Below are 15,567 nucleotides of genomic sequence, written 5' to 3'. Positions count from 1 at the left end.
GAACACCTACTGGAGGCTGGAGTTTACAGCCAGTATGTAGCCGCTTTAGGGCTGTCCTAGCAAACCACCCTAGGTGCGAATTTTGTCTGTACCATTGAGTGGGGTTGAACAAGCCTTCCTCCAAAAGCCAGCATCTCTTGAGGTTAGGAATCCCGGATGAGCTTGGTCCAGAACCCACGGAAGACATTCGGTGTTCAGAAAATGTTTAAGACTATCAAAGCAAGTTTCAATAATGTAACTTAACAAAACTCTCTAGAAGCGTGACTAGGCAGAAACCCAGAGAAGAAAAGTTAACTTTAATATTGGAGTTTCAAGTATTTCAAATGAGGATGTGCTAAATAATAAACTGATCGCCCTTAATTATCAGGGAAGAAGACATTATTTTCCAAGATACCCAAAAGAAAGTTGTTGAAAGAGCTTTGAAGACAATTTTGGTTTCCTTTCAACAACTTCTCTCCCTGATCTCTATCCTACCCCAAACCTGCGTTCTTTGCTCCACCAACCTCTGATCTTTCCTAATCATGCAAGATTGGGAATGACATCTGCAGGGCAATGACTCAGGAACCAGGCCTCACTGAACTCCTTTCTGGTGATTTTCCACTTGGTGACTTCTAAAAGGTGCCCCCGAGGAAAAATTTATACACAACCAACTAGCCCAGATACTTTTCCATTTGACTTTTATAAAAACCTGTTAATTGGCAGATTCTGATGCTACTTATCCTCAAACAATAGAATTTTAATTAGCACCTTCAGCTGGGAACTTGGTAATAAAACAGCGGTAGCCTGACACTCTTCATTCTTAAGATTTCTGTTTATAGAATATATCCAAAGGTTGCCGTCCAAAGGACTATCCCTTGGGGAAGTGGTAACACCTTAAATGACCAGGTTGGTATACACAGAAGGGTCCTCTGTTAGGAACGTGAACACAGAATGGAGATCTGGCTGTTTCTCTGATGACTGAGGATAGAGCTGAGTGCATGAAGGGTATAGCTACAGTTGTGACTTGCCAGTAGTCTGTGTGGGTTATGCAAATGTGAAAGTCATACCTGGGGACCTTTGATAGCAACAACAGTAGGATCACAGGCACATATTGAGACAGCATGTCAACTTTGGAAAAATGCCATTGTGCATCTATCAGAATTATGCTTCAAAAAACCTTCAGTGGAATCCTTCCAAGAAAGATTCTAGCACTTCATATCAAGAGCAATAAGAATATTCATCTTCCGAACCAGTAATTCCATCACGAAAACCAGTAATCTCCTCCTGAAGAGATCCCGTCAAAAGCAGAGCGTCTGCGCAGGCGCACACACGGCCTCACCCTGATACCGGATGATAAGGGAAGTCAGTATCGTTCAGATACCGCCTGGATGTGAGCACCTCCTTAAACTTGATACCTGGAGCACTTCATTCACTTTTCGTGTGTGTGTGTGTGTGTGTGTGTGTGTGTAAGTAAAACAGTTCTAACCACATAAAGTAAAACTGTTAAGTGTCCAGCTGTGGCAGTAGACACGATATAGCCCTTGGAAATGAAGACGATGAATAGAGAAAAGTGTATAGAGAAAAGTGTACCTGAAATATTACAAAGGTGAAAGTAGAGAACAAAATTGTAAATATGGCCTCATTATAAGCATGAAGAAAACATGTGACACAGAGATAAAGTTAGGAAGAAGCTAAAGGAAATGGGAGTGCTGTTTGTCAGTCTATCATTAATTAATTAAATGCGTTTTGCAACTACAAGACATTTTCCTACTAACTCTCTGATTCCCATAGGATACAACTTACACTCCTAGCCGGGCATCCAAGGTCCTGTGAAATCTGGTGTAACTGTGAATATATGAAAAACCACAAAAGCATATACTTCAATGGGGTGAATATGATGGCATGTGAATTATATCTCCATAAAGCTGTCATAAACAAATATATAAGGTTACGGGCGATCTGTCCAACACAGGCTGGTGGGGTGAGGGGGCGTCAGTAGGCTCTGCTTCACAGAGTCACTCAAGGTTCCAGGCTACAGGTTCTACCACATTTCTGTGGTTTCCCTGCTGTCCCAATCCACATCTTCAGGCTCTGCCTCAGGGGAGCCAAAGAGCACTGGAGAGTCTCAAAGCAGAGGAGAACAGAATGTCATAGAATACAGTAAGCACTGGAATTCTCTTCCACAATGACAAACAACTATTGGGCCTTTATTATATATCAGGCACTGTCTTAGGCACTTTACATACATTATAGGAAGGTCTTGCTAGTCCATAAGCATTTTATGCAACAAATCACTTAATTTTCATAGTCACTCTTTGCAGTGGGTACTATTATTTTTTTTTAAGATTTTGTTTTATTTATTTGACAGACAGAGATCACAAGTAGGCAGAGAGGCCGGCAGAGAGAGAGAGGGGGAAGCAGGCTCCCCGCTGAGCAGGGAACCCAATGTGGGGCTCGATCCCAGGACCCTGGGATCATGACCTGAGCCGAAGGCAGAGGCTTTAACCCACTGAGCCACCCAGGCGCCCCAGTGGGTACTATTATTAATTTGTTTTACATAGGAAACTGAGGCATTGAGAAGAGAGGTAAATTGCTAAGGTCTCATGGCAAATAAATGGCATAGTCAAGATTTAAACCCGAAGAGTTGGAGTATAGTACCCAAACTCTTTTTTTTTTAAGATTTTATTTATTTATTTGACAGAGATCACAAGTAGGCAGAGAGGCAGGCAGAGAGAGAGGAGGAAGCAGGCTCCCTGCTGAGCAGAGAGCCCGATGTGGGGCTCGATCCCAGGGCGCTGGGATCATGACCTGAGCAGAAGGCAGAGGCTTTAACCCACTGAGCCACCCAGGCACCCCTATAGTACCCAAACTCTTAATCACTACACTGGTGGCTTTCAAATTATTTTACTGTGACTCATAGCTACACATACTGTACACATGTATATAAATGAAACAGAAACAAAATAGTGACAAAGTAATTCTCATCCTTATAATGTGTAGCATACTCTGCTATTACACATTCTGGGTTGTTTTTTTTTTAAGATTTTATTTATTCATTTGACAGAGAGAGAACGCACAAGCAGGGGGTGCGGGGGCAGAGGGAGAGGGAGATAGCAGGCTCCATGCTAAGCAAGCCTGATGCAGGGCTCTATCCCAGGACTCTGGGATTATGACGTGAGTTGAAGACGCTTAACCAATTGAGCCACCCAGGTGCCCCATATCCTAGATTACTTTAGTGGTGCTTTCAATCATGATTCACTCCTGGTTGCACCGTACATGATTTCATGACCCGCTAGTAAATTGTGGCTCGCAGTTTAGAAAACCTCTGCCTTCCACCTGTTCTGTGGTCTTGCCACTACTCCTTATCTCAAGTGGCAGGAAACCACCACGTACAAGGGACATGTCAGTTCCAGGAGAAATCCACAACATGAGCCTTTCTACCATGTCCGCAAAGCTGTCTTTCTTCCCACCTCTGCCCCCTCCATCCTTCTGCACCCTCTGCCAAGCAGCCCTAGCTGTAGGATGAGAACTGAGACCAGTGCTTTGATAGGTAGAAGCTGGGAGAGGTAATGAGCCAAAAGAGAAAGTGTGGAAGCCGTAAGAAAAGGACAGAGGTCTCAGCCCCTGCTGGAGAGGGGGGTTGGCCTTAAAACCTCAGGGACTGGTCAACTGAGGAGCTGGTTCCAGGGTGTCAATATTTATTCATGTTTGTTTGCGAGCTGAAGTTTAGATGGCAAACATCATTGGGAGAATTGTCAATATTAGCCTTCCCCATAGATACTGGAGATAACAGCAACAACAACAACAACAACAACAACAAAAAGAGGAAGAAGAAGAGGAAGTGGAAGAAGGAGAAGAAGGGGGAGAAGAAGAAGAAGAAGGAGAAAAGAAAAAAACATTTTTCACTTTTAGCACAGCTGTTTAATACATTCTTGCAAGTAATAATGTCCACTATTTTTTGGGTGCCTTCCATGCTTAGGCACTTGAAACATGTTGCTTGACTTTATCCTTACAAACTCCTGGAAAAGACATGACCTTATATCTTTCCCATTTTTCAGACTGAAGAAACCGAGGTTTGGTAATATTCATTTGCCCAAGCCCAAGAAGTTAGTAAGTAGCCATTCTTTAAAAGTTTCATATTTTGTTCATGATGGATTCTTCTTGCATTAATTTAGATTTTTAAAATCCTGTATTAAGATAGAATTTTGGTTTTTTGTTTCTTTTTCTTTTAGAGAGAACAGGAGCAGGGGAAGGGATGTAGGGAGGGGTAGAGAGAATCCCAAGCAGGCTCCACACAGGGCTGGATCTCACGATCCAGAGATCACGACCAGAGCTGAAATCAAGAGTCAGATGTTTAACCGACTGAGCCACCCAGTGGCTGAGAACCTCTTGTACCTGTGGCTTCTCCTTCCCAAGTGAGGGGACTTAGGGTACTAGGTGGCAAGAGGAGAGACGTGTATATACGTCATTGTGGGGCAATAGACCTCGCAGTGCAAATAAGTAAGTCTCCTGTACTCCAGTCTAAGAATAGGTTACTGGTGAGGTGGAAGGGTCTCCTTATTGATCGGGGGTCCTGGTTTGGGTAGCAGTGGGGGTGGGTAGATGGCAGTGAAACTATGGAATTGCTAATGCAGGCTCTGGTATTGTCAAGTAGCTCCCACAGCCGCTGGTCATTCCCATCAGCATGGACTTGTATGGCAACTTCTCGGTTGCCAGCTCCTGTTTCATTTGTGTTGGCCTGATCCAGAGCTTTGCTAGGAGAATCTACTGGAAGAAAAGATCTCTATGTACAGACAAAGTGCATGGGTTATTATCAAATTTGGCACCTGTATTCATTCAACAAATTCATTCATTTATCCAAAAAATACTTACGGAGTATGGAGTATTCGATTTGGCCACGTACTGTTTGAAGGCCTGGGATTACAGAGATAAAGAGAACAAAGTCTCTGACCACATAAAGCTTCCTTTCTAGAGGGAGAGATAGCTAGTAAACATACCTAAAAACAAGCCGATGTTATTTCTGGCCTGATAACGATAAGGGATATGGACAAAGGCGAGGAGGACAAAGATGAGTACAGGGTCGGAGAGGGAGCGTGAGCCCGGTGCATACCCAGAGAAACATTCCAGTAGGCAAGAAGAGTCCTGTGGGGACCTTGAGGGTGGAATGAGTTGGGTGGTGTGTGAACGGGACCTGGGGGCGGGGTACATGCAGGGGGAGTAGTGGGAGAAGCAGGGACATCTGCATGGGCAAAGCAGAGAGAGTGAGCAGGAGGTTCCTAGGAAATGAACTTGGAGCTGAAGTGGGAGAGGTAGGCATAGATCACATCTAGGACCTTAAAGGGCCATCATATAACAATTTGGTTTTATTCTGAACGCGATGAGAAGGCACTGGAAGATTTTTAAGAGTGGAATGTCGTGATCTGACGTACGCTTTAGAAGATACAAGATGCATCCCCAAACCTAGGCCACAGTCAGAGCTGATACTTTGATGGGACCCTTGCTGTGTCTGCTGGCAACCTCATTATGGTCGTTGCGAGATGCAATAATTTGCCCTTTCCTTTACTTGGTTAGAATGCTCCAGAATGCCTCAACCACTAGACCACTAGACTCCCCCCCCCCCAAAATTTTACTGGTGGGGTATGCAATCTGAGTTATGGTAGAGTTCATCTCCCACCCTCTGGAAGGCATGTTTCTTTCCAAAGTCTCCAATGTGTTAGCCCTTTCTTGCTCAGACATAATGTTATTGGTGTAGTGGATCAATGTGGGCTATCTAGAAAGTCCAGATATTTTTAAACTATGACAAAGGACAAGACAGTTAACTTAGCCCTGGGCACAACGGTAAACACATACTCTTTTTTCTTCTGTCTGAAGGCAAACTGTCTCTGATCCTTTTTATTGATGAGAACAGAAAAAATTTACTTGCCAGCAAAACGTAAATGCAAGGAGTGATTATTGGGATAGACCACGGAATCTAAGCTAGAGAAAGAGGAAATTGAGGCTGAGAAGCCGGTGACTGTCTAGGAAGGTGGTGATAAGAGGGTGAAATGAGAGGAGGTTAGCCAATTAGGGGTCTTTATGGTGTCAAAGAATTGATGAAGTGTGAATGTTAGAGGAAATAAGATGGGGTAAGAGGTACCGGGCAGGATGCTAAAATTTGAGACTTAATGGTAGTAGAGGTATTGGTAATGGCAGAAAAGAGAAGACAAGTTCATAACAAGCAAGAGAGTTGATAAACAGATATCGGAGGCATGAAGAATTAGAAGGATGTTGTAAGTCACCAAGAATGATTACAGAGGGGGTAGGGGCACGTCGTAATATGTCTGACAATGGAGAGAAAATGACCTGAATTCTGTGGAAGGGACAGTGGGGCATATAATGAGATGCTATGCATTTCTGAGTACCTGGATCTTTTTTAAATATTTTATTTATTTGTCAGAGAGTGAGAGTGACAGAGCACAAGCAAGGGAGAGGCAGGCAGAGGCAGGCTCCCTCGGCAGGGAGCCTGATGCGGGACTCAATCCCAGGACCGGGATCATGACCTGAGCTGAAGGCAGATACTTAACCGACTGAGCCACCCAGGCATCCCTGAATATTTGGATCTTGAGAGAAGAAATGAACTGAGAGCCCAATATACAAGGAGGATATTTACCTCACTTTTAGGTTGGGGGGCGGGGCATGAGGATTGACAAGGAAACAAACCAGCTCCTCTTAAGAGAGCTGGGTGGTGGGGGCGAGGGTGCTGTCCTTCACCAAGTGTTGGTGAAAGGAACATTCAGAGAAGAGGTTTGTTGGCAGGGTCTGTGGATAAATGTGTAACAACATTTGTGTTCTCCGCGTGGGGGAAGGGGGAGTTCCCATTTGTAGTGCTGGTCAGTTTCTGTGCCATAAATACTCCTCCTCCCTCAAACCTATTTTAAGCTGCCCAACCTGGGATAGGGGGCAAGATCAAGGTGCTTCAAGTGAGGGAAGGTCTTCAGGCTCAACATTGAAGGCAGCACCAAGGAACACTCAGGTATCAAGACAAATGAGACTTTAATACGATATTTTAAAAAGGAATGAATTCATTAAATGAATGGAGACACTGATGCTACATATTGGTAACAGTTTGAAAAGAGTTAAAACAGGGTAACTGAGTGGGGAGTGCTTGGGAGTGAGGGAAGGGCTCCTTTGGTCTCTGAGGAGGCTCCACATTTCCTTAGCGATTTCAAGGACTCTGCGAAAATCTTGAAAGAGGTCTTGTTTGCTGCTGCAGTCCTCATCAGTTTCATCAGAATCTGGGCTCTGAATCACCACTGGAATCACAATCACAAGATTTTTGCAAGAAATGGGAGTACACTCCAACTCACTGCCTTTGCAGAGGCCTTCTGGAACCACATGATCAATCTTCAGGCAGTTTTTTTTTTTCTTTTGTTAAGAAAAAAGGAAAGCCCATTGTCAAAACAATTTGCCAAGCTTGAACATTTATGAGAATGAAGGCGTCATTAATTATTGTATGTGTTTTTAAATATTAGTTCTATGAAGGAAATACCTTTTCAATGCAATAAAAATCCATAAATGCACAATCTGGAGGGTGTTTTTATGTGTATTTTTCCAGGAAGGAGTCCAGAGCTTTCTTTCAGATCCTCATATGGATTCCTGAGCTCCCAAAGGTTAGGATGATCAGACAGCAGCCTCCAGAAAATGTAAATGATAAAAATACACACTATAAATCCACAGACCGCAAATGGTTAAGTGACTGTCCAAATTGAATAGTAAGACTATCAACAGATCTTTAATACTGCTTGGGGGAACATGTGTTTTGAGACTATATAATCACTTCTGATTGTTCATGCAGAAAAATCCCTAGCAAGTTTTATAGGAAGTAAAATTATAGTTGAGAAAATGTTCTAATTCCATGCTAACCAAGCAAGGAAATTCAGTTTTCTAAGAGAACATTTCTTGGTAAACCTAGTGGCTAGTAAAGGGCTATACCAGCTTTCTCTGTCTCTTCTTTCTTTCTGCTGCCTGAGTGTGTGTATAATGGCAGGAGCTCAAGCAGCCTGTTAGAACTGTGAGAACACATGTAAAGCTACAAGATAAAAAGAACCTGGATTCTTTAAATGGTGCCACTGCCATATCACACCTGGATTGCCTTCTTCCTTTTCATGATAGAAACAAAAAGAAAGAAAGAAGATAGATTCCATCTTACCGATACTACTGCTTGCCACAAATTACTTACATGACCTCACTTACACATCATAATCACCCAACGAGGCGGTACATACTGTTACACTGGTTTAATAGATGAGGAAGCGAAGACCCACAGAGGCTGAGTTGGGGGCAGGTTGAGTTCGACAGTCTGGCTCCAGAACCAGTGTTCTTCCTCCATACCAGGCATCTTCCCAAACACTGAAGAAGTATTAATTTAGGGGCACCTGGGTGGCTCAGTGGGTTAAAGCCTCTGCCTTCGGCTCAGGTCATGATCTCAGGGTCCTGGGATCAAGCCCCTCATCAGCCTCTCTGCTCAGCAGGGAGCTTGCTTCCCCTTCTCTCTCTGCCGACTTGGGATCTCTCTCTCTCTCTGTCAAATAAATAAAATCTTTTAAAAAAGAAGTATTAATTTAAATAATCCCCACTGGAAACTTTGAAGATAGTTACTGTTATTCCCCAAACCCTCCCCACCAGTTTGTAAAAGAGGAAATCGAGGCATGTACCACATGAAAAGTGCCACACATCACAGTCTGGGTGGGGGTTCCCTGTCTGGCACTCTGTGATATGGCCTTTCTCAGAGGCAGAGATGAACTCCTTGCCTTTAAGGACCATTATCTGGTAAAGGTTTATGAGCTGCTTTTATTCCACGAATAGATAATCTATCATTTGTGTAAACCCAGTTAAGCCCCTTGATTTAAAGCTGACATTGAAAGAAGCATCAACCTTATAGCATTGCCAAAGTCAAGACTATATATGGACATTGATTTTAGAGGCAAAGACAAAAGCTAATATTTGCAAAGGCTCTCTTCAGTGTCCTTTACAACAAATGTCAGAGAGGTAGCTTTGGTAGCAAAGCTTAGAAATATATCTACCCAAGTCATAAATGGATTTATTTATTTATTTATTTATTTATTTATTTATTTTTAAAGATTTTATTTATTTATTTGACAGATAGAGATCACAAGTAGGGAGAGACGCAGGCATAGAGAGAGAGAGAGAGGAGGAAGCAGGCTCCCCGCCAAGCAGAGAGCCCGATGCGGGGCTCGATCCCAGGACGCTGGGATCATGACCTGAGCGAAAGGCAGAGGCTTAACCCACTGAGTCACCCAGGCGCCCCCATAAATGGATTTAATGCCCTCACACACAAGAGTTAGATTTCTCTATTTTAAGAGTACCAGAGCTTGCTTGACAAAAAAAAAAAAAGAAAAAGGAAATGAAAAAAAAAAGAAACAACAAAACAGCAACAACAACAAAAACACATTAAATGATGTTCAAAGTGGCCGGTTAGCTCAGTTGGTTAGAGCGTGGTGCTAATATGATGTTCAGAAAAATGCCATCATGTATGTTCCTAGTGTGGAAATCTCTGGGCAACCGAAAGTCAAAATGGTCAACACATATTAGTCATGTTCTTTTGGAGTTTGAAAGTGACTGCTCTCCTTTTCCTGAGTTGAAAACATGCTGAGTAATAGCCACAAAAATTAGGCTCAGAGGGTTGAGCCTCTGCCTCCGGCTCAGGTCATAGTCTCAGGATCCTGGGATTGAACCCTGCATCAGGCTCTCTGCTCAGCGAGGAGCCTGCTCCCCCCACCCTCTGCCTGCCTCTCTGCCTACTTGTGATCTCTGTCTGTCAAATAAATAAATAAAATCTTTTAAAAAATTAGGCATATGAAAATCAAAATATCAGCTTTGTTTCCGACAAGGCTGAATTGGAAAATATGGTTTGAACTTGCCCCCTAGGACTGGATGTGCCCACCGGCATCAGGCAAAGCTTGACCACTGGGTCTTCCTCTCAGAGGCAGGACATTTACCTGATGGAAAATGCATGTAACCCAAAGACAGGGAGAGTATGAGCAAATCCAGAAAAGGCTGTGCCAGTCATGCACAATTCAAATTCAGGAAAAGACCAGAAGTCACCAAATAAGTCATTCTACCATCCTTAAAGAAGAGTAAGCGAGGGGATGGGTGAAAGGGAATGAGTGTTATCCTCTGAGGAGTTCCCAGGAGCAGAATGTCCTAGAATCTACAGAAATAGAGCAAAGAGGTCCTGCTAAGATGACTCCTGAGAAAGACAAGTGTTTTGTACAGCAAGGTGATGGGTAATGAAGAACCCAGATAGACACCCACCCCCATCCTGCTGCCTGGGGATTCCCAGTGCATGACAAGCGGTCACTAACAGCCAGCTTGGATGAGGGAGCCCATCTCATTAAAGGAGTGTCACATATAATTCACTTTTCAGTCAGAAATGGAGCCGCACCCCCCCCCGCCCCCGCAGCCAATTTATGTCCAGGTTTTATTACTTCACCTTGTAGGTGGGCATTATCTTACAGGTGATAATGTAAGATATGTAAGATAATGTAAGCCATATGTATGGCTCGGAGGGGTTGGGCGGCTTGCCCAAAACCATAGAGCCAAAAGGAGGATGGAGAATAAGTACCTTTAGAAAGCCCCTTCACTTTTCCCCTTGTTTCACTGCGGAAGAGAAAATCATCACCTTAAGAACATGAACCAGGTTGAGGGGGATGACGGGCCCTAAATGACACCATACGATTTCCTGGTAGGAGGAGTTAGAAGGTCTGTAAATAGAGAAGGGCCCAGGTGATGGAGTTATGGGTATAGGGTGACTTTAGTATTTCTTTTCCTGGCTCCTCTAACTGTCTGGAGCAGAAATCTTTTGTTTCTTCTTCCTGTGAGATCTTCAGAAAATTCGTAACTATGCAATACTCTTGAGTATCACCTAGCAGAGATAATACAAATCTGTCAGTTATAAATCTTAAATTTTTTTGAGATACAAGTTGGAAGCTTTGTGTTTAAGTTATAGAAGTTATAGGTTTCTTTCTTTTTTTTTTTTTTAAAGATTTTATTTGAGATAGCACACACAAGGAGGGAGAAGGGAGAAGAGCCAGATGCAGGACTCCATCCCAGGACCCAAGATCATGACCAAAGGCAGATTCTTAATTGACTGACCCACCCAGGTGCCCCCACAGGTACAGGTTCCTGATGGGCCAAGAAGGACTGAGGAGAAGCACTGTCTGGCTAGAAGAGACAAAGAAAGGGCTCTCAGCGGAAAATGAACAGGAAAGTCACTTTGATGAGGGAGCAGGAGGCTGGCTGAGGACAAAGCAAAAGCTGGCACCTTGCACCCCCTCTCCACCTGCTCCCGTCTGGTAGTGTGTGGAGCATTCCTCAGGCACCCCTGACCACCATAAACAAATAGTTCCCCTTGGTTTACAAATGTCCTAGAGATCTACAAACAAAGAAGTTACCTTGTGCTATTGATAATTTCCAGAGGCAAATAACTCAGTTCCTCAAGCCCTCCCCTCCATACACAAAACTGAAGGAGGCTGAGTTAGAAGGAAATGTAAATATAGTTAAATCTCTTCTGAACCTAAATCTCATTAACAAAGATGCTTGATAGCAGGATTGTGACATTCCGCCAGGAATCTCCCAACTATCTTGATATTAATGGCTTGCCAAAAGACAACATTGATCAAGCCGGAAGACCTCCAGGTATCCCTAAGACCTCCCAGATACTCCCTGCACCTTGTAGGCCCTCTTTAGCATATGAAAACTCCATTGAAACCTCCCTTCCCCTCACCTTCCCCCAACCGCAGGGTACATAACCTGCCATCCCTCACAACCCTGGACAGCAGCTCTTTCTCTCCACGGGTCCTGTCCCCGTGCTTTAATAAACCACCATTTTGCACCAAAGGTGTCTCAAGAATTCTTTCTTGGTCATCCGCCCCGGACCTCATCCCACGGAACCTCACCTAGGTTCTGGAACTTCATCAACTTGGTAGGACATGGGAGTGAGCAGTTCCTTACTTTCTTCATTTATTTAAAAATAAACACTTAGGATAACACTGAAGTAACTAATGGCTGATTAATTTCATCAAGAGTTATGCTTTTAGGGTGCCTGGATGGCTCAGTGGGTTAAAACCTCTGCCTTTGGCTCAGGTCATGATCCCAGGGTCCTGGGATCGAGCCTCACATCAGGCTCTCTGCTCAGCAGGGAGCCTGCTTCCCCCTCTCTCTGCCTGCTTCTGTGCCTGCTTGTGATTTCTGTCTGTCAAATGAATAAATAAAATCTTTAAAAAAAAAGAGTTATGTTTTTACAGAAAGAAGTTCTAGTTCTACTAGAGACTGTTAATACTCTGTCCCTCCTTTAATCCTAACAAGATTTTGCAAAGGTAGGCTATAACCGCTCTTGCTCTCTGTTTCATGTTTTGATTTTTGGCACATGAAGATCTTTGGGCTCAAAAAGATTAACTAACCTAAGTACACGGGTCCAAAACCAATGCTCCTTTCAACATACAATAATCTCTTCCAGCAACCAATACCCTTAAACTACATAGTTACAAAGAACAGTTCCCACACATTGTCTTAAGTCTTTCCCAGATCCTTTGAATTAGTCTTTGTTATGCTAGCTTTGTAGGTGAGAAAGCTAAAGCTTAACAAGTTACTTCTTAGAGCCAATAAAGAGCAGAGCTGATAATCAAATGCAGGTCTTCTGACACCCAACCTCAAACCTTGTCCAGCACACTGCCCCTGTGAAATCCGAGACGCATTCCTTTTCACCCACAGGAAGCCTTTGGATTTGAGTCATGACTTCGCAGAACAAAGCTGGCTGCCTAATGCCAGATCTGGGATTCATGTGCTCAGACTTTTTAAAAAAATCTACAAAGTAATTACCATTATCTTTTTTTTTTTTAAGATTTATTTATTTATTTGGGGGGGGTAGGGAGGGACAGAGGGAGATGGAAAGAGAGAATCCCAAGCCAAGTCCCCTCTGAGCATGAAGTCCTGCTTGGGGCTCCATCTCACTACCCTGAGATCATGACTTGAGCCGAAACCAAGAGTTGGATGCTTAACCAACTGAGCCACCCAGGCACCCCCCAGCATCATTATCTTTGAAGAATCCTTTAGATACAATTATGGATGGCATCTTCAGAGTGCATTATTAAAGATAACTTTACTGACTTAACAGAACCTTTGGTATCCATCCCTGTATTAGGGTTCTCCAGACAACAGAACCAATACACACAAAATATAAATATAGGTCGATATATAATAAAATGTAATATATAGAGCATAGATGCATAATGATATACTATAGATATTACAATATTTCTCTCTCTCTTGAGATACAAGGAATTGGCTCATGTGGTTATGCACTGCACAGAATCGGTACTTAGCAGTCCGCAAGATGGAGACCCAGGAGAGCCAATGACATAAGTTCTGCTTAGAGAGCAGAGGAAGACTGATGTCTCAGCTCCAGTAGTCAGGTAGGCAAAATTCCCTCTTACTCAGCCTTTTTAAAAAAATTCTTTTTCAGGTCTTTAATTGATTGCATGAGTTTCCTCCCCACCTCACCCCACCGCTGGAAGGGCAATCAACTTTACTTAGTCTAGTGATACAAAAGCAATCACCCTTATTGACAGACAAAAAATAATGTTTGATCAAATGTCTAGGCACCCTCTGGCCCAGACAAGTGAACGCCTGAGCTTAACCATCACACTCCCTAACAAATGACATTGATGAGCTTACCAGAATCTTCCACTGCGTATACTTCATTGGGCTTAGGAAAGGCGAGATCACTGGACAGTCATTATATTTGTAATATCTAGAAGTTAGTACGAGTTCTGTAACTTCTCTTTCTCTCCCACTCTCACTAGTTGGTTTCTTCACACATTTCCTGTACTAAGCCCTTTCATAATTCCACTGTCAGCACTTGTCCTTCTGAAAATAAATCTCACCAACAACGGAAGTTAGCATGGTTTAGAAAGTGCCGAGGGCCGGGACCCGGAAGACTGGGGTTTGGGTTCCACTAGCTAACCGAAGATGGAACCATAAAAAAAAAATGATAAAATGTCACTTTTTAAAATATAAAAATGTGGGGCACCTGGGTGGCTCAGTGGGTTAAGCCTTTGCCTTCAGCTCAGGTCATGATCTCAGGGTCCTGGAATCGAGTCCCGCATCGGGCTCTCTGCTCCGCAGGGAGCCTGCTTCCTCCTCTCTCTCTGCCTGCCTCTCTGCCTACTTGTGATCTCTCTCTGTCAAATAAAAAAAAATTTTTAAAAAAATATAAAAATGTCTGTTTCATGTCTCTGAATCTAATAATGGTGGTCGGAGTGAGTGTGTGATGCCTGTCCTCTCATGGAGCTCTCACAAAGCCGCTGTGAAATAGGTTTCTCATTACCTGTGTCTTACTGGTGAAAAAAATGAAGGTTCAGAGTAAGGCCACAAGCCTTTGTGTGGCCAAACTGAGAATCTACAGGTCTTTCTGTTTCCGTAGCCAACAGTCGCATTTGTGACATGACTGAGCCCCTTAGCAGACGTCATCTCTTCTATTTATCATCTGCAAGGAGAAATTCGGGATTTTCTTTTTTCTACTAGTTATTATCAAAGGAGAAAAACCTTGAAAACTGACAGAATGCATGAGTAGTGGAATAAAGATTAAAGGAGATCAAGGCAACAATTAGAAAGATAAAATGAGAGCATCAGATCTGGATACATGCAATAATTAAAATAGAATATTATGAGTGAAAGTAAAAATGATGACTATGAATGTGTGATATCAAAAAAATGTGTGATACCTTTTATACTCAAGATTCATTCGGTTATATTTTGTTTCTTAGTAAAAAGAAATATGTCTTGACCAACTACGACAGTGTGTGAATTGTTATAGACAACACAGACAAACAATGGATTCCTTTCTAGATCATTGTTTAGCTTCTTGCATTATCCAGATTGCAGGCTTCCCTATCTATGCAGGAAATGGGGCCAAGGACAAATCCTCCCCTTCTCATTTCTTTGAAGAAAGAGTTTTGGAAGGCACTGGGGATAACATAAGATGGAGACCCTCAGCCTCAGTAGGGAAGGGCCTCTATTCTTCCTGGGATTCAAGGCTTAGATGATCCCAATGAAGGCCTACCTGTCCCTCATAGGTCTAGTCATCCTTCTTCCTGCGGGTTGGGAGGGCAATGGGGAGCCTTCTCCCCAGTCCCATGTCTGCCACAGCCAAGACAAAACACTGTAAAAGTGTCCTCCTCCCTTTGTTCCCACTGTTAAAGTGTCCTTCTCCCTTTGTTCCCCTAGACCCTCTTTCAGGGCTGTCCAATATGGCAGCCCCTGTGGTGGGTGATATTTGATATATGTATCAACTAAGGGACCTGAGGGCTGCGGTTGTCATAAGCACTCGAAATAAGAGCACAGAAAGGCAGGCAGGGGTTCTCAAAGATGATGGGAGACATGACCAAAAAACACTTTTTTTCCCCCACAATAACAAATACTCTGATCAGCCTACAAAGTCTTCTTGTCTAATGTGCCCTCTCAGCCCCAGTCAGCTATCTGGAAGGAAAGGGAAGAGAGCCATTCATGGGTCTCAGATCACATAACACA

The sequence above is a fragment of the Meles meles genome, chromosome 10 (genome assembly GCF_922984935.1).
Source record: "Meles meles chromosome 10, mMelMel3.1 paternal haplotype, whole genome shotgun sequence".
NCBI classification, from domain to species: Eukaryota; Metazoa; Chordata; class Mammalia; order Carnivora; family Mustelidae; genus Meles; species Meles meles.
Note: the sequence above shows the minus strand (reverse complement) of the source record.